The sequence below is a fragment of the Ictidomys tridecemlineatus genome, chromosome 5 (genome assembly GCF_052094955.1).
Source record: "Ictidomys tridecemlineatus isolate mIctTri1 chromosome 5, mIctTri1.hap1, whole genome shotgun sequence".
NCBI classification, from domain to species: domain Eukaryota; kingdom Metazoa; phylum Chordata; class Mammalia; order Rodentia; family Sciuridae; genus Ictidomys; species Ictidomys tridecemlineatus.
The window spans coordinates 150,680,660-150,704,068 of record NC_135481.1 but is presented as its reverse complement, the minus strand read 5'-3'; the positions used below and the strand labels follow the sequence as shown (position 1 = coordinate 150,704,068).

Sequence of the window (23,409 nt, the reverse complement as noted above, 5' to 3'; positions counted from 1 at the left end):
TTTTTCTCATATTTTTTTCTGATTGTGAAATTACTTTGCAATCATGACAAAAATTCAAAACTTACAGAGAAATACATAATGAAGAAAATGAAAGCCACCCCCCCCATTCCAACCCCCTTCTCCCTATTTAGCCCCTGCATGGACAACCATTATTAACCATTTGGTGCAGTGTCTTCCCTTTTTTTGTATTTCTATGGAAATATTTTGCTTATGTTTTATATGGAAACATACATAATTATTACTTTTAACATTTTTCAACAACGTGGGATCAAATTACAATTTGAGTCTCCTTAATCTGAATGTTCCAAAATCTGAAACTTTTTGAGTACCAATATGATGTCAGAGGTGGGCAATTTCATCCCTAACCTCATATATGCAAACTTTGTGCACAAAATTATCCAAGATATCAGATTGCATACAACTTTAAAATAACATGTAAAATCACCTCCAGACTATACGTGTAGAAAGTATATGAAACAGAAGTGAAATTTGTGTTCAGACTTGGATTCCATCCTAAGATATATCTGTAGGTATTCCAGAATCCCCCCTCCCCAAAAGAAATATCTGAAATCCATAGCACCTCTGGTCCCAAACCTGTGTAAACATTGTAATTAGAGCTCTCACCCATCCCAAGCATTGATGATCTTAAACATCATCCCCTTTGAGTTGTTCATGGCAAGTGGATGCCATCAGTTGATGCAGTTGCACTCCATATTGTGAGTATAATGTTACAAACTTATAGTAGACCCCCTTATTTGCACTTACATTCCTTAGTTTAGTTACCTGCTCTCAACTGTGTTCCTAAGATAGTATTATTTGTTTTGACTCTTTGGAAAGAAAGAGACCACATTCATATAACTTTTATTACAGACATATTGTTACAATTGTTCTACCTCATTATTATTTACTACGGTTAGTCTCTTACTGTGCTTAATTTATAAGTAAAGATAGACACTAGTATTGCTGTATGCATATATGTGGCCATATAACCAATGCGATTCTGCAAACTGTACACTTGGAAAAATGAGAATTCATACCCCATTTGATTCAAATGTGTGATATGTCAAGATCATTGTATTGTCATGAGCAACTAATAAAAAAATAAAAAATAAAAAAAGATTTTCATAGATATTTATTTGTAGAAAAAAAAGTGTAGTTTGTATAAGGTTCAGTAATGTGCATGGTTTTAGCCTGAGCTTTACCCACTGGGACTCTTGCAATCCATTCCTCTAAAATAAAGTGGATTACTGTATTTCATTTTGTGTTTTAAAATTACAAATGATAAGAAGCTATTTCTCATTTCCTTAATAACAATTTGAATTTTCTCTTTTACTTTTTTTTATTCTTGTCTGTTTTTCTTTTGACTTGTCCAGATTTTCTGTGGTGATTTATTGCCATTTTTAGTACAGCAGGGTTATTACTCATTGCTATATACATTGAAGATATTTTCTCCCAGATGTCTTTGCATCCTTTGACTTTGTATAAAAGACATTTTTGGCAATGTAAAACTTTGGATTTTATGTTGCCAAATCTGTGAAGCTTTTATTGTATGGCTCCTGGATTTTTTTCACATTTGTTAATTGGTGCATTATTGTTGTACATAATGGTGGGATTTTTTAATTAAATATTTGTACATGCACACAATATCAAAATATAGTTTGGCCAGTATCACGCATAAAATCCCCCACCCTAAATCCCTTTTCTCTACTCTGCTGATCTCCCTTTGGTTCTTGAATTTTGTATTTTAACCTAGACAATGGGCTTTCCTACCCCAAGTGCATATAAACATCCTCCTATATTTTCTCTAATATTTGATAGTTCAGACTTTTTTTACATTTACATCTTTTATTCATCTGGAATTTATTTTTAGGTATGCTATCAATTAAGCACATAATTTTTTTTATGCAAACATTCAGTTTCCCAACATCATTTATTAATGAGCTATCTTTATATGTCTGTTTTGATTTCTTTTCTTTTGTATTGGTGCTGGGGATTGAACCCAGGGCCTTGTGTGTGCTAAGCATTGGCTCTTCCACTGGGTTAAACCTGCTAGCCTTTACCTCTCTGTCTTGAGATTCATGTTTGTCATAGAGCCAAAGGGCTTGGACATTTAGAGCATGAGTAGTTACTACTGTGTTCTGGTTGTTCCTCCTGCATTTCTGGATTCTCCATTCTAATTTACTGGTTTATTCTTTTGCCAATATCTACAGTTTAAATTACTGTGACTTTTTGTAATACATCAGGCGATGTTGTCCTTGTCCTTGATGTTGTCCAACATCATTGAATGCTCTTACTAAGATGCAGCCATTGGGCCATAGAATCTTATAGGAGCATCGTTGTGTGTGTGGCCCATCTTTGAAGAAATATCATGGTATGACTCATGGCTGTTCTTCATTATCTTAACTAGTTATTTATTCTTTTTCCATCTTTTTCTAACCTTTCTCATTTTTTTTTCAACTAGATAAACTTTGGAATAAGTGAAATTCATCCTAGAATCTGAATGGGACTTTGATTGGCATACTCTATAGGTTTATTTAAATGAAAAGAGATGTCTTTTTAATGTTTTCCTCTGATCCGGGTGTTTGATTTATTTACATCTTTCTCTAGTGTCTTATTATTTTGCTCATGGGTTTGGCACACTTCTTGTTAGGTTTCCAGTTAGATTTTATGGCCAGGGTCACTGTCATCACTGAGATAATCCCCCTCTCTCCTCTCCTTCTAGCTGATTATGTGGTGGGTAGGAGGGCCATTGACTTTGGGATATCAGGACTGGCACTTTGCTTACATCTCTTCGTTGGCTTAAATGGCTTGTTGGTTCTTCTTGGGTTTTCAGATCAGGAAACCATTTTTCAACATTGGCCTTTCCTTTCTGATATTTATGCCTCTGTGTTATTAGGGTCGGGAGTCTTGATTAGTTCATTCTGTGGGCTCCTGGGGTCTTGGAGGCCCCTCAGAATGGTCTCTTTTGCTTTGCACTCAGTGACTAAACCCTTAAACTGGAGCCTCTGATTTCTGTGCAGCCCTTCAGGCCACTGGGTCAGCCTGGGAACAAGCTGGTGGTCAGTAGAGGTGATTTTTTTTTTTTCTGTGTAGTTGGAGTGGGCTGAAGGGGAGAGATCTTGTGGAAAGGCTTCTTCAGGCAAGGGCAGCAGTTCCACTGGAACTTTCTGGTTCTGGTGGGTGCTCAAACACTGGGTCTTAGAGAAGGTGACTTGTTCTCCGCTTGGCCCTCCAGCAGGGGGCTCCAAGGACTGTGTCTCCTCAGAGCATGTCAGTGCACATGGTGGTGACCTTGCTGAGGAGTCCCAGCAAGTAGGCTGGAAGCTGCTGATGGCCTCTGCCTCTTCCTGCAAATTGAAGGGGTGCCCCGTGAGGACATGGGCACGTGGAGTGAGGTGGGATGGGAGCGCTGGATGCAATGCTGTTACCCATAGCTCCCCTCTGCACGTTGTGGGGTCAGCACAGGTGAGGTGGGGAGCATGGGGTTTGGCTAAATGAGATGAGGGAAGATCCCACTCTGTGCCGAGAGATACTTATTGTGCCACCAAATTCCCACCATGAAACTGTGGCCCTTGGGGGGGACCCTGGAATCTGTGATTCTGATCATAGATGTCACCCTCAGTCGCTTCCTCTCATTTATGTCATTTATGCAGTATCCTTGGCCTTGGAATGCCCACCCTGCAGAGCCTGCCAGTTACTGTGAGTTCTTGGTACTCTCTTTTGACGAGTGAGAGGGAGCCACTCTTGCTAGTTGAGATTCCTAAGTCATCTTGCCCATCATGGACTTTTTGTGTGCCATTTTTCACCATTTTCATATAGAATCTTTGTGGAGAGCGTTACAACTATCAATACTGGTTCATAATGTGTGTGTGATGAAGGTTATAATTTTCTCACTTCATGAGGTAAACCAGCCAACCTGACACCCTCAGGATGGTCACATTAGTGTTTGTCACCTTGGGAACTGGTGGGTGGGTGTTGTGATAAATTAATACTCTTCCAACCAGGCCTGGAACACTAGGGACACATGGCTCCATGCTGCCCTCTACTGGTGGTCTGGGTCCCTCGTCATACTTTGCAGGGGGTGGTCCAGGCCCAGGACATCAGAAGTCTGATTGAGAGGAGAGGGAACCTGTTTGCAGGTGTAGTGCCTGGCCTGGAGTTTTTGTTTGTTTTTGACCATTCCATCTGTCAGGAATCCATTCCCTATTCCAGCCCCTAGGAAACTCCATTTTGGACCTTGTTCAGGCCCTGTGTCTTTCCTTATAGAGGTGTGTGTCTGGTTGGGAAGAGATGGAAGAGCTGTTCATGCTGTCTTCAGAGCAGATGGAGGCCGAGCCAGACCAGCTGTGTGGAGAAACAACTAGCAAAAGAGCCGCTCTACCCTGTGGTACCAGGAGATTGGTTGGAGATAGTTAGAAGTGCAGTGTGGATACAGCTGTCTCCTAGGACATTGGAGGCCTGGGAAAATATCTGCCAGAGATGGGGTGGGTGCAGCATGTGTAAGTGCTAAGAGTGGCAGAAGGGAGATTTGAACCCTCTCTGACTCCAGGGCTTTCGTGCTTAACCAGTAAGCGGCAGGACCTCCCAGCAGGAAATCAATCGCATGCTTCCAAGGAGGTATTTTTAAGAGTCAATGTGCTTGACTTTGGGAATGAGTCATAAGGATGAAATTCACCACAAGATTAGAGACGTATGTACTGGATCAATTTGGCAATCTCTTAATGTACTACTCAGAACTGCCTGTTTTCAAATTAAGTGTGAAGAGTATTTTTTTTTTAAATACCTTAGTTTAGTCGCATATAGAAAACACACCACTAGAAGAGGAAGGGAGTTGATATCATGGAGCACTGGACAGTTGAGGTGGTGCCCTTCCTTCCTGTGCAGCTGACTGATGGCTGCACAGTTGTGAGATGTCACCAGCTCAGTGGCCTGTGGTCCTCTGTCTGCAGGCTCAGGGTCTCCTGCTTCAAGCTCCTCCCTCCAGCTTTGAAATCTTGAACAGCAGCTGTGATCAGTCCTGGCCTTTTGTTTCCTGGTGCATTGAGTGCTTTTGCCTGAATGTGGATGTCCTGTCCCTGAGGCTGTGTGTGTTGCTTGTTGTTTTCCAGCAAGATCTGGATGGGCTCAGGAAGCAACAGCAGTGTGCTGTCTGGCATCTGGGTCTTCATTTTCCCAGGAGGGCACATTTGCTGAGTATGAGTCCTATGCAGTTGAATCCTTCCTTCCAGTTTGGGTTTGGGGTGGGTTTTGGAGTTGTTAAGGCAGATGATGAAAAATGGGCATGTAGCTTTGCATGACCGTGGGATTAGCCTTTTCAGGCACCCTGTAACGGAGAGATGGCATTACTAGAATCCAGCCACTTAACCAGTGCGGCTTTATCAAGGACTTATTTATATTATTGTGTATTGCCTGGGAGTGAGCAAGCTATAAAGTAACTTTCAGGATTCTTGGTGTGGGTCTGGGGCACATCTTCGTGTGGGTGAGTTTAATATCTGCCCATGTGTACCTCATTTCCTGGGTATGAAACTGAGCAACGGCTCTTTGATTTTCAATTTTAAACCTTATCTTCCGACATTCGGCCTTACACAGAGCAGAATGTTGGAATTGGGCCTCAATTACCGTGTCCCTAATGGGATGGGTTTTATTTCGAATGAGTAGACTGTGACAGCCTTTAACTGCCTTCATGTGACTCTCCTCACAATAATCCATTTTCCCCTCATTCAGTGGGATATGCCTAGCTGAATCCTGCCTCACAGTTGTACCCCACAGAGGCCTGCAGATCCTGGCTCATCTTCCAGGGCTGTGGTGGGACATGCCAGCCACAGCCCAGGAAATGGGGGCCAAGGGGAACCCCGAGTGTGAGCTCAAGGGCCCACATGGCTTTTATTGTACTCTCTGTTGTCCAGAAACATTTCACATTCAGGGCAGAGTTGCTCTGCTGTTAGCCTTCTGCAGGAACAAGGCAGAGCAGCTGTGGATTGGCTTCCGTGTTGGCAGATGTGTTCTCAGATGAGGAGTCAGGCAAAAGTACCGGGGGAGTTGTCATTGTGGAGTCTCTGCACTGAATGATTCGCTTTTGTGGACATCAGTGTGTTGGGATTGGGCTTGGGACAGGTCCAGCAAGGGTGTCCTATCATCCATGAGAGTGCTTATGACTTTTTCCCAAAGCTGGCTCACAAAGTGTTTGTGGAATGAATGTGCATCTGAGCAGCTTAAACCCAGGAGAGCCATAAAATCTGCCTTTCCCCAGAGGAGCAAGTGCAGATGATGTATTTTCTATTTGAACCAACCCTGAAGGGGTCTGTCCAAGTTTCAGAAAAAAAAAAACAAAACTAGTTTTCAGAAAGAAAACTCTTGACATATGCAGAGGAGAGCCCTTTCCTTCCTTCCTTTTCTTCTTTCCTTCCTTCCTTCCTTCTGTACTGGGGATTGAACCCAAGGAAGATTTACTAATGAGCCACATCCTCAGCCCTTTTTATTTTTGACACAGGATCTTGCTAAATTGCTGAGGTTGCCCTTGAACTTGCAATCCTCCTGTCTCAGCCTTCTGAGTTGCTGGAATTATACTGTGCCTGGCCACGCTTCTAGTTTTTGACAAAAAAGACACTTGAGCCTATAAAATAAAACTTTTCAATTTGTTATTCCTGTAACACTTCTTGTAAAATCACTGTCTACTTCCATTTCTTTTGGCAAATGTCATAGGAAAGCCATCATAGATCATTAAGTCTATCTCCCCCTATACTCATTCATCCATGTATGGTGGAAAAAAAAAAGGAACTGGGAACAAGCTGCCCAAGTACCAGAAAGTTATGCTTCCAAAATCTCTTGTTGTTGATTCTGCATGAAGAGCAATCAAGTTGCCCTATGTATACCACTAGACAGAAGTGCTCCCCCACCCCCGACTTTTTGAGCCCTTTCATTTAGAACCTGTGTTAGAGCTGGGGATGTAGCTCAGTGGGAAGTGCTTACCTGGCATGCTCAGAGCCCTGGGTTTGATCTCCAGGACCACACAAACAAAAACGAAAACAAACACACACACATGCACCCATGCACACAAAACCCTTCATGTTATGAAAAAGAAATTTACTTTGTCATTGGTGAAAATATCCTATCATGTGTTTGCGAATCATACTTCTGGCCTCTCTGAGGTTCATTATCTGGCTGGATCTTGGTCTTCACCAGCCCCTGGCCTAGAGCCTGGCCTTGCGCTACTTGGCTATGGAAAGGGCAGCTCATCCTGATCTTCATAAGAAGGTCCTTTGTCTTCACACTAAAGGCAGGCATGAGCTCTCTTTGGTTTCTGCCTCTTACAGTAAGCCATGCTGTTGGCTCCCCAGGAGAGCCAGTCCACCCAACATTTTTTTGTTGGTTAGCAGCTTCTCTTTGGGATGTTCCAGGCTCATGGTCACTTCGTTGATGGAACACTTTGGGAGGATCACTGATGAGATGACTGACTCAGTGATGTCTTCCAACATCAAGAATACCTTTGTTTTCTTAGCTACAAAAATTGTGGTAAAATACTTATAACAGGAAATTTACCATCTGGACCAATTTAAGGTATTAAATTTGGTAGCATTAAGTATTTCACAGTGTTCTACAGCCATCAACTCACGCCCCAGTACTTTTCTCATTGTGCAGAACTGGCAGTCTGTACCCATTAAATAATAATTCCCCATTTCTCCTTCCCTCAGCCCTTGGCAACCACCATTCTACTTTCTGTCTCTATGAATTCAACCTCTCTAGGTACCTTAAGTAAGTAGAATCATACAGTATTTGTCCTTTTCTAACCTGCTCATTTCATTTAGCACAATGCCTTCAAAGTTTCTCCATGCTGTAACATGTGTCAGAATTTCCTTCCTGTTTTCAAAATGTATTTTTAACTGATACTTCAGAACATAATTAATGGGGTACCAAGTGATGTTTTTATACATGTATACATTGTATAGTGTTTAAATCATGGTAACCATGTCTATTTCCTCAAACATTTATCATTTCATTAGGAGAAAATCTTTTAAAAATTATTTCTTCTAGCTTTTAAAAATATACAGTACATTATTTCTGTGCAATCAGCATCATTTCTGTGCAATAGTGCTCCGGAACATTGTTTGTGTTTGCTACATTTTGTTTATCCATTTATTCATCAGGCATCAAGAGCATATCACATAATAGAAAGCAATGAAAACTCAAGGGAAGGCTCAATCTTGGTTGCTCATGATCTCTGTGGTGACATAGTGGGGAAGACAGTCTAGGAAGACCTGTTTACTCCTGCATTGAATAGGCATGCACTGAACCCTCACAAGCATTGGATTCTGGTGCTGAGTGCAGAGGTTGCAAACAGGAACAGGAACTAGTTTCTGCTCTCAAAGAGTAGCCGTGACATGCCAGTTAGGGCCAGCTCATATCCTGAGTTTTGCAGAGTTAAAAGAAAAGGTATCATCGATAGAGAAACTGCATCCAGGGCTGGGCCTGTAGCTGAGTGGTAGAAGGCTTGCCGAGCATGCATAAGGCACTGGGTTCAATCCCCAGCACCACATAAATATAAACAAATAAAATAAAGGTATAAAGAATACAATAATACCATTAAAAAAATAAAGTTCTGAAGGAGTATGGTCCCTGGATTTCCAAAGGATGCCTCTCTGTTCTAAGAATTGAATGGAATCTATTTCTTCCCAGTGCCTTTGATAAGAATAGAAAGTTCCTCACTGTTTGCAGGAGCTGGTGTGATCATGGCCAATTGCACCATAGCTTAGAAGTCCCTCACCTTTAAAGCTCACTTCTTTTAAGGAGGTCAATAAATGTCTTCAATAGATATACCCAGAAATACAGTTAAAAAATTAGGGAGTTAGAATAACCATCAGAAGACTTAAAATTGGAATTGATGAAAAGGATTGCCAGCATCCAGATCAGGGACTGTAACTCTTCATAGAGGCTCTTTTGGCACTGGATTCTCTTAGTCTGAGTGAAGCAATAGTCTCATTTCTTTAGGGCTGTGCACAGCAAATGACTGACAATCTGTCAGGCACATTGGTCAGTTTGCCTAGTAATGCTGAGCCAGAGGTGGGTAGGGCAGTGAAGGCAGATGCATGAAGTATTCAAAAGACAGGCAGGAAATGAGAGGTGCTCAGTGATGGGTGGGATCATGATATCTGGCACAGTTATTCCTGCCAAAAATCTTAGTGGTGGACTATTAATTAAAGTACTGCCCCAGCCTGATGGGACTAGCATTGTGTAGCAAACTCTTTAAAGTTTTGTGTCCAAGAAATAAGGATCTGGGCATTCATCTCCCTGTGGAGGGGAGCAGGGAAGGAGTTTTCAACCTGGGGCACCCTGGCTGTGCTTGCTGCCTCCCAATCACAGTGCCTGCATCAGTTGGGAAAGTGAGGTCCACCACCCTTCTGTCAGGACTTGTCCCAAGGCACTGCATCGGTTTCCTGGACATCAGATCCACAACAGGGCTTAAGAATATAGCACTTGCAAATCCTATTCATTGAACATGAGTTTTCTCTTTTTATTTTTTCTTACATAGCCACATCTATTTGAAATTTTAGTTTTATATTCATTTCATCTAATAGTGTATTCACCTGAGATAATGCACATTCTATTAAGTGGGGAAAATATGGCATTACAAATATGCAATTTAAAATTCAAATATTTAGAGCTTCATTGGGGCCAAAGGTCTTGATTTTCAGGGAACATCCTTATGTCATCCAATGTTCTGTTTTTCCAAAAAAGAAGGGTCCCTAAATCAATGTTACATTTTCTGGCTTTTCAATAAGTATTTCTGTTGAACATCTTCTAGGTTTTATAGTAAGAAGCATTCATCAATTAATCAGTTAATTTTTTTTTTTTAAGAACCCTAAGAAGGGCTGGGGATGTGGCTCAAGCGGTAGTGTGCTCACCTGGCATGTGTGCGGCCCGGGTTCGAACCTCAGCACCACATACAAAGAAAGATGTTGTGTCCGCCGAAAACAAAAAAAAAAAATATTAAAAAATTCTCTCTCTTAAAAAAAAAAGAACCCTAAGAAGATGTGATTTTGATTTTGACTTCATATAAATGCCTTCAAGAAGGTTCTCTGCCCATGAATTCTTCATTTTTGGTTTGTAAATGGTGGTGTGATGAGTTCTGATCCACTAGGGCGAAGTTGGTAGAGCAGAACAGTTTGGGTTTTGCTGGCCACACTCCTACTTTATTCAGGCAAACAGGATCCCCAGGAAGGACAACAGCCATTAGGTCTCTTTGGGAAGAAAGCACAGTGACCAGTTCTGGATCATTTTACTTCTGAACAAATAAGAAAGTCACTCACCTACGCTTAGGGACAGCACCCATGATTTGCATGGGGCCTTATGGTGGCGGCCTGCTGCCTGCGTGGTGGAGATAAAATGCCGAGACTCACTACAGTTACTCAGGGGTCACCATGGAAGGAGTTTAATTCAGCACACTCACTCCCTCCTGCCCCCAATCTCATTTACATTTCTGTGATTAATAATATTCCCTTGTTTTCTCCGGAGCTGTGTGTGGGTTCTATTTCTCTCTTCATTTTAATGGAGCTTTTAAATTAAAATACACTAAGCCATTCACAAAATGTCTCACATTTATGAAAACACTGCGGCAGTGATCCTCTTGCCCACCTGCACATGTGCCACAGCCTTGGGAGCAGTCCCCCTAGGCTGTCCTGAGCCCGGCTGGAAATGTTACTGATCCTAATCAGAAATGGAGTTGTTTCAGTGCAGATTATAGGTTTATGTTAGCTTTAGTGATGGAGAGATGGAAATAGATGCTTCCGTGTTATTACCATTCCAAGTAAAATAATGAGGCTGCATATTTGCAACGAGATGCTGAACCAGACGTCACCAGAGTAATTTGGATTAGTGGGAAGTTGGAACATATTGTTTTAAAAGAAATTTCAAGAGCATTACTTTTGGAAATCCCATGTAATGATGAAATGATTTTTTTGGAGTATTTCATTTTTTTTTTCATTTATGTTTTTGTATCTATTTGGATTTTAAGTTTCATATCGGTTCCCTTTTAATAGTATTTGTTTGATATATTTGACTTCTATGAAATGGGCTTAATATTAAATTATTTTACATATATATATATATATTTCTAATTGGGAGGCCCAGGAGCATTTCGAGTGTGGGTATTTGGGTCACAGAGGTGCTGCCTCCCTTCCATTTTGTGACATGTGAAGAGCCAGGCCATTCCATGGTGAGGCTGAGGAGAGACTTGATGTTTTCTGAGAATGTATTATGGATTAGGAAGCAGGAGTTATTTAAAGATCTGTCCTTTTGTGCTTTGTAATCTGAAAAGCAGAAGCTGTGGCCTCAATAGGAGGAGTTTTAGAATCTGTGAGGGGGCTGACTAGGTTCCTGTCTCCAGGCAGGACTGGATTATATTCAGGAACCATTTCCAGCCACAGACCGTATCCCATATAAAGCCCTGAGATGAAGCTGCTGGCCACTTACTTGGGCAGGAGTCGGGTGAGGAGGTCTCAGGCTGGGGAGTCTGGATGGTGACCTGTTGTGATCCTGCAACTCTGGCCTCGTGGAGACATAGCCTGGTACCCTCTCAAGGTTATCTCTCTTCTTTACTCTTCACATTTCCTGGAGACATGAGAGGAGCTGGCTTCATTTCTTGTAGATGCCCTTATACAATTATTGAATGAAGCCAGGCTGCAGGAGTGTTGGAGGATGAGCCCCTGACCCTAATGTCTTCTAATTTTTATCCTTTGTTTCCTGGCCCATTTACCTTAAAGGTTCTGTGAGATCGTGTTTATTATATATTTACTTTTAAAATTACACATTAAAAATTTGGTAAAGAGCTGGGCATGGTGGTACACACCTGTAATCCCAGTGACTTGGTAGACTTGAAGCAGTAAAATTGCAAATTCCAGGAGGATCTCAGCAACTTAGCAAGGCGGTGGCTCAGTGGTAAAGCACCGCTGGGTTTGGTCCCCAGAATGAAAACAAATAAATAAATAGATAGATAAAAATATCTTTTTTGGGGGTAAGGAAAATATTCCAAAGAATATAATATCCATCTATTTATCTTTTCCCTTGACATTCAGCAAAAGCTTGTTGTACCCCCAGGACTGTGTGCCAGACACTGAGGGGGAGAGCTAGAGGGTCTTCTTGCTCCATGGAGCTTGCCTTTTAGTATCTCAGTTATTCTAACATATCAGTACTGTTTGGGACAAGGGGCAAGGAAGGACTGGTGAGTTTGCCATACGTAAAGCAGAATGCTTCTAGAGCACCACTGTTTGTATACAGGGGAAATCAGCAAGGACTGAATGTGAGAGCTTTAGGACCAGAAGGGATCAGCGTGGGTCAATCTACTCAGTAACCAAGGTTAAAGCACGTGGTGCTGCCTTCCTGACCTGGTGATCCCTGCTGTTTGTGTGACACCAGAACCTTCACATCTGTCTGTGGCCCAAAGGGTGGGCAGGGCAGCAGGCTGAGGCTCCAGCCCAGCTCATGCCTCCCTGGGGATCAGGAGGCTGTAGCATGCTGCTCTTGTTCCATCTCAAGGACCTTTCCAGGCCACTGTATCTTTGGATATATGTGCCGTCCCCTAGGATCCAACTTTAGCCCTGTGGGCCTGGGTTTTCAAGGTACTCCTTGGGAAGCAGTTCCTGGGAGTGCCCTTCCACTTTCCGGTACACTACCACCAGGAGGTGGAATGGGACAGTTTGTCAACCACTGGTCTTTTCAAGCAGTTATTGGATGGATTCAATGAATCCTTAAGGAGCCCCACTGTGTGCTGGGTGCTGGGTCAAGTGATGGAGTTCCAGCAGTTGATAAGATAGGGGCAGCCCTTACTTGTGGGGCTTACCATGGTTAAAAAGCAAACTGAGGCACCATAAAGATTTAAAGAATTTGTTTGAGCAAACAGTGATTCATGAATTGGGAAGCTCCAAACCAGAAGCAGTTTAGGGGTTCCACAGAGTGAATGCCAGGGTGAGGTTTTGAGAGGATGAATCTGGAAGTGAAGCAAAGAAAACATTTAATTGGTTACAATTGTACAGTGGCTTGTTGGGCCTGTGATATTATGTGATATTTTTAGCTGCTTCTGTTTGGTTGAGCCTAAGTTCTGTTTTTTTTTTTTTTAAACCTAGGCATTTACCAGAAATGACTCAAGATATAGTTGTGATTGCAATTCAAATTGAGGTCACTTATGAAGCCAAACTGACTCTGCCTGCTCAAGGATTCTATATATATGGTCCACATTTTAATTTAACATTATATTCAGAATTTTTAGAGTCCTTAAAAATTTAGAAAAAATTCCAGTAGTTATAGCATAAAATCACCTAGCTTTACTCAGTATATTTAGGGAACCCTAAAACACTGCATAAAATGTATTTTGAAACCTTTTTTGGCAGATTCTCTTCCATGAATAATACTTGCTTTGGTCTGACATCTAGGTAGATGAATAGCTCCCTGCAGCTCTGGCTCCTACCCTCGGCCTCCTCTTCTGGGCTTCAGTGACAGACTGTAGGCCTATTGGGTGTACTTATAGCACTCTAGGAGTATCAGGGCCTAGGACCTGCATATTTATTCCAGTAGCATGTTTTCCCTTCTTCCATGAGCAAGTACTTGAGTAGAAACTTCAGAAGAAATGGTTGCTCTTTAAAAAATGTTTTAGATTTCCATTATGTCTAGTCTGAAAATTACTTATTTGCCTTTTGATTATGCAGAGTGCCTCCTAACAGATGGACTGGAAATTTTCTCCTTGCACTTTGAGTTAGCAGTCTCAGTCGTATTGCAGTTGAAAGAGGAGACAGAGGAAAGGAGGGATCAAACTCCCCTTATGCTATCCCTGGGCTCCCTGCTTTTTTGCACCTCAGGAAATCAATGCACTTCCAAGCATGGTTTATATGGTAATTCAGTTGAATTAGGTGCCTTTGAAAGGAAAGCAGTTTTTAAAAGAAGATCTGTACATGTGAGAATACTGCATGTTAGGATTTTGGCTATGGAGGATTTGAAATGGCAGCATGGTTTTTGTGGCATGCGCTTACTCTTCTGAGGATTCCCACAGGGCCTGCAGTGTGGGGTGAGATATTTTGTCTAATTTACAGAAGGGATAGCTGTTTTACCAACATGCTTCTGCCACCCTGCCCCACTGCCTGTCACCTCCTCTCTGCTACAGATCCCACTACAGGGCTTCTCCTTATGGGCTAACCCTAGACTTTCCCTACCCCTACAAAAAGTTAAAGCAAATTTTGTCCAAAGGATTTCTGGGCTGCTCTGACCTTGATCAGCCCCTTTGTAGGTGCTGCCTTGGGTGGAGGTGTGGGATACTACTGGTTCTCTCCATCTGGAGTCTTAGAACCTGAGGGAGCCTGAGACGTCGGGGCTTGTCCACTCAGCACCTCCATGCCCTAAACCCTGCCTAGGTGTACCTGGTTACTGCTGCAGGTTCTATATTGCCAGCCAGCCCATTGTCTGCAACACATATATGTGCATGTGCATAAAGACTTGCATTATCCACACATGGCACACACCACACACATACCCCACACCCTACAGCAAGCACGCAAATCACACATACACTACACCCCATACCACACTCCCCACACATATCATCACACCACACTCACCATCGTTCACATTATATCATGCCACATAACTGCACCATACACACAAACTACACATGTACACATCACTACATGCTACACTACCACACCTACATACACCACACCTACTACTCACACACCACCTGACCACACCCCCACACACATCTGGCCCACACTCCCACATACCATACACATGCAACTCCACACACATGTACCACACGCACCAGGACTCCCTAAGAGCATACACACGTGCCCATACACATGTACACAATGTACACACACACACACACACACACACGTTGCATACACTACGTAGCCATGCCATACCACATATACCACATTCAGCACTCCCCATCCCCCACTCTCGCGCTTGCATGTGAGTTAAGTGAATGCAACTGAATTCTTTAGTTTTCTCCCAAAATTTATACCAAAGATCCCTGGCTCCTCCTGCTGTCCTGTCCTACCACATTCCCTGACCTCTGAGGCCCCAAGCCTTGGTCACCTCCCGCTCTTCATCACCTCCTCCTTTGTGTTTTCATTTCTCAGGGTTTGCCGTGATGTGTATGTACGTCCCAGGCATTTGGGTGTTGTCACCCATGCCCCGAGAGTTCCCATCCAGAAGAAGATCACTCTTCTGCTGCCTACAGCCTTCCTTGTCACAGAAGTGGCATCTCCTGTGGGAAGTCCTGCTTCTTGCAGCCCTATCTGACCTTTCCCACAGGTTGTTATTAGTGTTGACATCTTCCCAACTAGAATAAGAAATCCTTGAAGGCGTAGTCTGGGTTTGATTATAATGCTGGTAAATATAAATTCATTTTGGTAAAAGACTCAACCAGTGCATGCATATTTTTAAAAAAATATTTATTTTTTAGTTGTAGTTGTCAATACCTTTGTTTTATTTATTTATAGGTGGTGTTGAGGATTGAACTCAGGGCCTCGCACATGCTAAGGCAAGCCCTCTATCGCTGAGCCACAAACCCAGCCCCAGTGCATGCATATTTAATAAAGCAAAAGGTGAAAGCCCCCGAAGCCTCCCACTCTGATCTCTTCTCCCTTTCCCAAAGAAAGCTGCTGGTTAACAGGTGTTCCGTGGGGGCCCTTTCATTCCCTTCTGTGTGACGTCAGGTTCATACATGGGCTTGTGAATGTGTGTATATTTTCTAGCTGGCTCGATGCATCTATAACTGGAATCAATACATATGCTTGTGACTGTCTTACATTTTCATCTACCTGTTTTTTTTTTGTTTGCTTGTTGCTATTTTTTTAATACTTCAGCTTATTCTAGCATGTGAACTCTGGCATCATTTAACCAATCTCCAATTTATAAGCACTTAGATTGTTTCTAGTGTTTTGAAATATTGTTGCAAGAAAAATCCCCACACTGACATTGTCTCAGAGATGTGTGAGCCCTCCTGGAAATGGAATTATTAGGGAGGAGGGTAGCCACATTTACATTGGTGATAGAATGCTGCATTGCTTTTCTGGAAGACTTCTCTGGGGCTCCCCCTAAAGAAATATTTAAAAAAAATATTTTTTAGTTGTTGATGGACTTCATTTTGTTTATGTATATATGGTGCAAAGAATCAAACCCAGTGCCTCACACATGCTAGGCAAGCACTCTTCCACTGAGCTACAATCCCAGCCCAAGTGATTATTTTGCCATTTTTTCCTTTTTTTTTTTAACAGACAAATACAATAATAGACAAATACAGAGATGGATACTCATTTGGGCCTTGAACTGTGAAATGTTGCAGCCTGGTAAAAAGCAAGGACTCAAAGGTTGAGATGGTTTCTAAGATTTCCTGTAATGCCTCTCTCCCTATACCCTCCCCCTGCCCCCCTAAAAAAAAAGTCAGTATGGGGAAAAGAATGTGAAAAAATTTCTGAGAATTTGCATTAATGTCCTCAATTTGAAGAGAGAGGAACTGGGGGTAGAATTGGGAGGCCCCTGCCAGGGTCCATATAGACCTCTTCTCCTTCAGGGCCCTTCCCAGGGTCTGTTTGCACTGCATTCTGGGAACGTCACTTAGTACCATCTTCTAGGTCACTCATTGGCTCTTGAATTATATCTGTTTCTATGTTTAGCCCATATGAATGCTCAGAATGTATTATCTACCATATTTAAAAAATACTAGGTTAAGTTTTTTTTTCCAGCAGTTTTTGATTTGTAGGAAAAATTAAGCAGAAAGTTCTTTATTCACTAGCACCCCTCCCCGCATTCCTCCAGCCTCTTCTATTGCTGACATCTTCACACTTGTGTGCTACTTCAGTTAACAACTGAGGAACCAAACGTCAATACATGATTATTTACTAAAGTCCACTGTATACTTTCTGGTTCACTCTTTGCTTTGAGCATTTCTTGGGTTTTGACCCATGTATAGTGACTTAACTAACATTTGTGTTTGACTAGATTGTTAGTTGTTTGTCTCCTTAACTTACTCTTGACTAAGAATGCCCCCTTATCATATCCTTTTTCATCTTTGCCTTCTGTGCTATGGGGAACTAACTGTAGGGTGCTGAGAGGCTGGCTGCCCTCTGGGGAGTGGTGCTCACTGTGTCCTGCTGCTCCCCAAAGTCTGTACCCTCCTGGTCTCAGCACCTTCCCTGGCCACTTCCATGTGCCTGCCTCAACAGGGCTGCCCACTGCTTGGACTTTGCGGTGCTGCCGTGGAAGTGCCTCAGCTCTGTTCCTCTAAGGATCAGCCCAAATAGGAGTGTTCCAGAACGAGATCCACCCATGGAGCTGAAGTGACCATGGGGACCTGTGATCACCGGATCTTGCCATCTTGCCTGTTTCAAGTGAGTTGCACATAGTAGTAGCAGACAGGAGTTTATTAGAGGATAAAGGAAAAGAGAAAAAGGGACACTTTCAAGGGAGAAAGGGAGTGGATTTTCTCAGAGAGTAGAGGGACTGTGTGCCTCCCCACAATCCTCCTTTTTTATTGGAGTTTCCAGGGAAGTTTCCAGAAGAGTCCTGCCCAGGTTCACCTCTTGTCTTCCGAGGGCAGAATGACACCAGACCTTCAAGTCCTCCCTGTGTGTGTCTTACCCTCTGGAGGGGAGATTTTACTATTAAAATAACATGTTAAAGGCTCAAGGAATTCCGAATTACCTTGGCCCATGCTGACCAGTTCTCATTGGAATTTATTCTTACAGATTCTGTGGTGGTGGTGGTGGGGTTTCTTCTAATTTTTCTGTCTCCCCGGAGTCCTGGAATCTGGTCTGTGTAAAGGTCACAAACGCCTCCCACCCACCCACTCCAGCCTGGTGGGTAATGTCGTTCTTATCTGTAGGTGTCTCTGGGTCTGCGTTTTTGCAGAGGCTGTTTGCTGAGGAACGCAGCACATCCAAGTGACTTAGGCCAGGACAGGGCCAAGGTGGCTTCAGGTCAGTTGCTTTTTAAAGAAAGTAAGTGGGGGGTCAGCACAGTGGGCTCAATTCATAAAATTATCCCCTGAGCATCATGTTCCCACTGCCTACGTCTGTCGGCTACCTATTAGGAATAATAACGGCAGTAGGCATTTACAGAATAGTTAGGAGGCAGCAGGTTCCCTCTTAAGAGCACATAGGCTGTTTCCTTGATGTCTTACAACATTGTAATGGAAAGTGGTTATTTCCATTCCATGGGTAAGGGAAAAAAGCACAGAGAGGTTAAGAAATGTCCCTGATGTCACAGAGCCTATTCAATGCTGCACTTGCTATTCTAGCCCAGGCAGCTGAGCTCCAGAGCCAAATTCCTTCTTTATTTTGGAATGGCCAACCAGCCAACTGGAATGGCAATTGGCACACAGTGAGAACTCAGGTTAAAAAAAAAAAAAAAAAAAAGGCCATGGCCCATTCATCCAGGGACAGGAACAACACTGGAGCAGCCCTGATATAGCTGCAGCTCCTGCATCCCATGCCCTTGACCTCAGGAAGGTGAGGATTCTGAAATCAGAAGAAGGTGAAGTACATGGCTTCCCTGGCTAGAAAGAGTCTCCTCTGCACCTCTTTGCCAGTTTCCCTCTTATTCTCTCTTGAATCCTTGGTATTATTTGTTGGGGAACATTTCTGGAAGGATGGAATATTTTAAAGGAAACTGGGTATGGGTGTGTAGGGTGGCTGTGGGTGCCTTGGGGGCTGTGGAGGATCAAGGCCTGGGGCGGGGGGAAGGAGGGTGGCTGCAGCTCAGCCCTGGTGTCCCCACAGTGGTGCGTGAGTGGGCAATGGTGGGATGTTCTGCGTGGGGCTGTTGTTCCAGATCAGCGGGAGGGCACATGGCCTGTGTTTTCCTGCCATTACATACCTCAGGGTGTGCCCACGTCACTGAGTGTTCCTGTCCCCGCCTGCTCACTGTGAGGATGAATAGACACATGGTGGGAAGGGATTTAGAGATTTTCAGTATGAGAACCAGCCTCTCTTTTTTGTTGAAACAGGAAATGGTGGGGATGTGGGTGGCTCTGTTGGAACAGGCCTTTCCTCCCCACCCCACAGGGAAGCCTGGCCCAGTGCTATTTGCTGTGGCCATTCAGAGGGCGGAGCTTATCCTCCAGCCCTCAGGGGTGGGCTCCTCTGCAGCAGGCTGGGTCCCCCAGGGCACTCATAGCCAGAGGTCTGGGAGGGGCAAGGCCTTTTCCCACCAACTGTGGCCAGACAGGTCTCCAGGCCATACTAAGGGGCTTTTTTTCTTACCTTGGCCCCATTTCCAGATGTAGGGGGTGCTTATGAGGATTTCACTATTCATGAATAAGTGGATGTAATGCAGCATTTGGCAGGAGGGAAGAGCTAACGTTGGGAGTCCCCTGACCCTGAAGTGTGGCCTGGGAAGCCACTGATCTCCCTGAGCAGCATCCTTCCATGTTTGCACAGGGGAAAAGCCTGTCATCAAGTCGTCATTTAGTGGGTCACCATGGAGTCCTGTCATAGGTGCTGGGGGATCCCTAGGACCCAGCAGATGAAAATCATGGGGCCTCCATCCCAGAGGGCGAGGCTGGTAATAAACAAAGAGCACAATATACACGAGGAGAGGAAGGAGGGGTGAACCACAGGTGGTGTCCACAGGGCTCTAAGGAGGTCAGCAGTGCTCGGTGTCCACCAGGAACAGGACTGGCTGAGAGTCGGGTGTCTGAGGAGTGGCAGAGACCTTGTGAGACTGGGGCAGAGTGAGCATCAGGGGAGGAAGGCCAGAGGATATGGAGGCTGGGCTCGTAAGCTTTTCCCACCATTCTGAGGACTTTGAGTATCAGAGGAGCTGTTGGAGGATGTGATGGAGGGAAAGAGAATGGAGTTTGCCTTATGGTTTAAATTTTTTTTTTTTACCAACTTTGCAGCAATATAATTAACATAAAGTTTATCCCCTTAAAGTGTCCAATTCACTGGGCAATTCATGACATTCAGCATCACTAATTCTAGAACATTCTATCACCCGTACCCATTCACAGTAACTATTTATTCCCTCGGACTTCCCCAGACCTTGCTGGTTTCTTGAGGAGAATGGTTTGTTGAGGTCTCACCACCATAAAGGCATGTGCACATCTTGGGTGTGCAGTGAGGGTTAGGTGCTGCTGACAGGATTACTCTGGTAGGTGTGTGGAGTGGATCCTTGGGCTTGAGCTGAAACAGGAAATCCTGGAGGGAGGTGCAAGGGCTTGGAGGCTGAGACCAGGATGTGTGGTGGAGGGGATGGGAGGAGGTAGGGGTTCTAGGGGAATCTGAAGCTGGGGCCTATTCCATTTACTGATGGCTCCCACATATGGTGGGAGAGAAAGGAAGTTTAGGGGGCCCCTATGGTGATGAGTTGCCGTCAGCTGGGAAGAATGGAGCTGGGTCTTATGGGGTGATGTTTGATCCAGCTTGATCATGCTCAGCTTGAGATGCCTTTTAGATGTGCCTTAGAGGTGTTCATGGGTCTTGTCTTGTCCTTTGTCATGGGCTAGGGGTTGTGTAGGTCAAATGATAGCTCACGGGATGATAGATGCAAGCAATCCAAATGACAGTAGATCTGCTATGTACTCCAAGGGACCTCGGCCAGGAGTGGCTGCTCAGGCCAGAGGCAAGGGAGGTGTTTGGGAGCTTAGTGACTATTTATAGTCTTCACTTGTCTAGGCCCTAGCCAGGTGCCATATTCCCCTCCAATGTCCCCCAAACTTATATCCATCCAATTTAGAATGTTTCATGTAGCACACAAAAATTTGGTTCACTTGGAGAATTGGTACAATTTGAGGCATTTTCATCATTTTTGTCTCTTTGACCATCTTGAGGGTATTTTTGGAAAGTTAAAAAAGATGTGCCCCTTTTGTATCAAGTGAAGTCTCAACATTCTCAAAAGTTGGCAAAGCAGAAAAAGATACCTGAAAATACTTAAATGTGTCTACTTTTCATATCCTGCATTCAGTGTGACAAATGTGCTAAGCCTGGGTTTCTGCCCTACTCACGTGGAAGTGGAAACACGGGCAGAGAAAACTCTGGACATGGCCACCCAAAGTTTGTGCCTTGATTCAACCTGGGACTTAGTTCTGCGACCTCGATCAAATGACTTGCCCTTCCTACGCTTTGGTGGGACAAGAATAGAACTCCCTCAGGGCTTTCACCCAGCAACAAGCTCCTCAGGAGCAGATTCAGTTACTGCCAGCTTTCCCCCTCCTGAATGCTTTGGTCTGGAGTCCTCCCCAAAGTAGAACTTTCCAGATTGTAGTTTGTAGGATAAAAGGCGTCCATCAGCAGATAACCCTCTACCTGGGAATGGCAGGATGGATCTGCCCCAGTGTCTCTAGCCTAAACCACTGATCCTCTGTACCTCTGTGCTTTCTGCTAGGTCTGGGTCTTGCCTCCTGCCCCTCCTGCCCAGGACCACTCTGAGGTGCATGGAACCGTTGGTTAGTGCTCTTACAGTGCTTTTGACAGTTGATCCTGATTCTTTTACCCCTTACACTTGCCAGGGTGGCCTTCTGCCTAGAGCCTGCACAGGCATCCAGGGACCATCATCAAACTGTAGTGGCTGGGGCTGTGAGTGCCTGAAGCCCAACAGCCCCCAACAGGGGGATGTTCACAGAACATGCCTGGGCTCCCGGGGTCATCTGAAAGGTTCAGAGGAGGTGTGTGCCTGTGGGTTTGAGTTTTTGTGAAAGAGCATGAACTGTCCTCAGCAGGAAGAGGAAGCTCCTGTACTAGGTGTGTGTCATGGGTTCCGTCAGGGAGCCCTGGCTGACAGTGAGAGAGTGCTTGATGGGGCCTCTGGCTCCAGGGCCCATCGTCCAGTGATGGGCATATCTGTGGACAGCTGTTCTTGTGTAGTCATGATGTGGTTATTTCGTCTTATGAAGGAAGTGTTATTTTATTTTTTTCAGGAAAATTGTGGTGAACCTTGATATTTCCTGTGACCTACAAAGCATTGTTCAGAAGGCATCAAGGAGCACGTTCTTTGCCTTGAAAGAGCAGGAGTCTTGTCATTGTCACCATGTGAATTAGACACCAGCACAGAGGGATGAGGGCTTTTGGGGCTGGTGTGGGCCTGACTGTGCTCTGCACATGTCCCGCTGGCCTCCCAGGTCGAGGACACAGACTCATTCCTTCTTTCTACATTTATTGAGTGTTGATCAGGATCCCTGCCCTTTAGAGGCTGCTGCCTTCCCTTCCCAGGGAGGGAAGGCAGATGATGACCGTGGTAAAGAAAGATAGGAGGGGGTGGTAAGTGCTGTGGAGAAACACAAAGCAGGGGAGGAGTCCAGGAGAGGCTGGGAGGGTGTTGTTAATGTTGTAAGTAGGGTGATGAGGGGTGACAATGCAGGAGAATGCCCTGTGCAGAGGCCCTGGGTAGCATCTGCTTGTGTGTTTAAGGAAGAATAGGAAGCCAGGTCATTGGAGGAGTTGGAGGGTGGGGACCAGATATGTAGGGCCTCAGAGACCATGGTAAAGACTTGACATTGGGAAGAATCACTTGGGCTGGTATGCGGAGGCTGGAAGGGGGCCAGTATGGGAGCAGTGAGCTATTGGGGCCACTGCAACTGTCCTGGGCTTGGAGGCCCTGTCCAGGGAACTGGTGGGAGCAGGGACAGTGCTGGGAGTCTCTATGGAATGCAGAGGTGGGACCAGCATGGATGTATACGGGATGAGTGAGCAAGAGGGTCCAGGATGGCTCCAAGGCTTCAGCCTGACCAGCTAAGCACTGTAGCCATCAACTGAAACAGGAAGACTGGGAGAAGGTAATAGTGATTCTCCAATTCTATGAGTCAGGGGACTCACAGTGTTTACCTGATTCTCCAGCTCTTGGGTAGAGGGAACATGAAGGGCTTCATGGAAACTCAGTGCCATAAATGCCCTAGGGCCTATGTGTCACTTGGATGAAGTTGCACCGTCTGCTATTGGACTGCCTGGAGCCTTCTGGTCTGCACGTCTGGCCCCTGCTTCCTGGTCTGCATTACTCTCATTCCCAGACCTGAGTTTATGTTTTTCCTGTAAGCCAAATCAGATTCTGCAGGGACCAGGTCAAGAAAGGACTTGCTGAGCTGACTGGGTGGGAGGTGGGGTGGGAAGATGGTGGGAACTCTCCCCATCAACTGAAAAAGGCCTTCAAGTGGTGGAGGCCTGTGCACTTGCTGTCTGGTGTGAGTGTGAGCAGGTTTGTGTGGCCTGACTGCAGTGTATGAAGCTGGCTCCTGCCAGGAGACGACTCTAGCAGTTAGGGAGGGTGAAGTGACCCCTGACACTGGGGACAGGCTGACTTTAGGAATTATGCTCTCTAGGGCTTGACCATTATACAGCTGTCCAGGGCCCAGGGCCAGTCAGGGCCTGGAGATGGAAGTTTTAATGCTGCCAGAATCAGTGTCTTTCCTTATAGGCCAGGTTGTCCTCTGGCAGG

The 23,409-nt window shown here is 44.6% G+C and overlaps 1 protein-coding gene across 12 annotated transcripts in view; it reads left to right on the top strand.

Moving 5' to 3' along the window:
- The window catches only part of Apba2 (amyloid beta precursor protein binding family A member 2), a 252,008-nt gene that overhangs the window by 19,831 nt on the left and 208,768 nt on the right, over positions 1-23,409 (top strand). Inside the window, exon 1 of one of the 12 annotated variants that reach the window (XM_040275192.2) lies at positions 17,266-17,372. The exons of 10 other annotated variants lie outside the window; for them this stretch is intronic. The gene's annotated coding sequence lies outside the window, so the exon portion shown is untranslated. Of the gene's footprint in view, positions 1-17,265; positions 17,373-21,366; positions 21,428-23,409 lie in introns of those variants that run through there. One more of the 12 variants, XM_078051286.1, reaches the window with a different exon arrangement.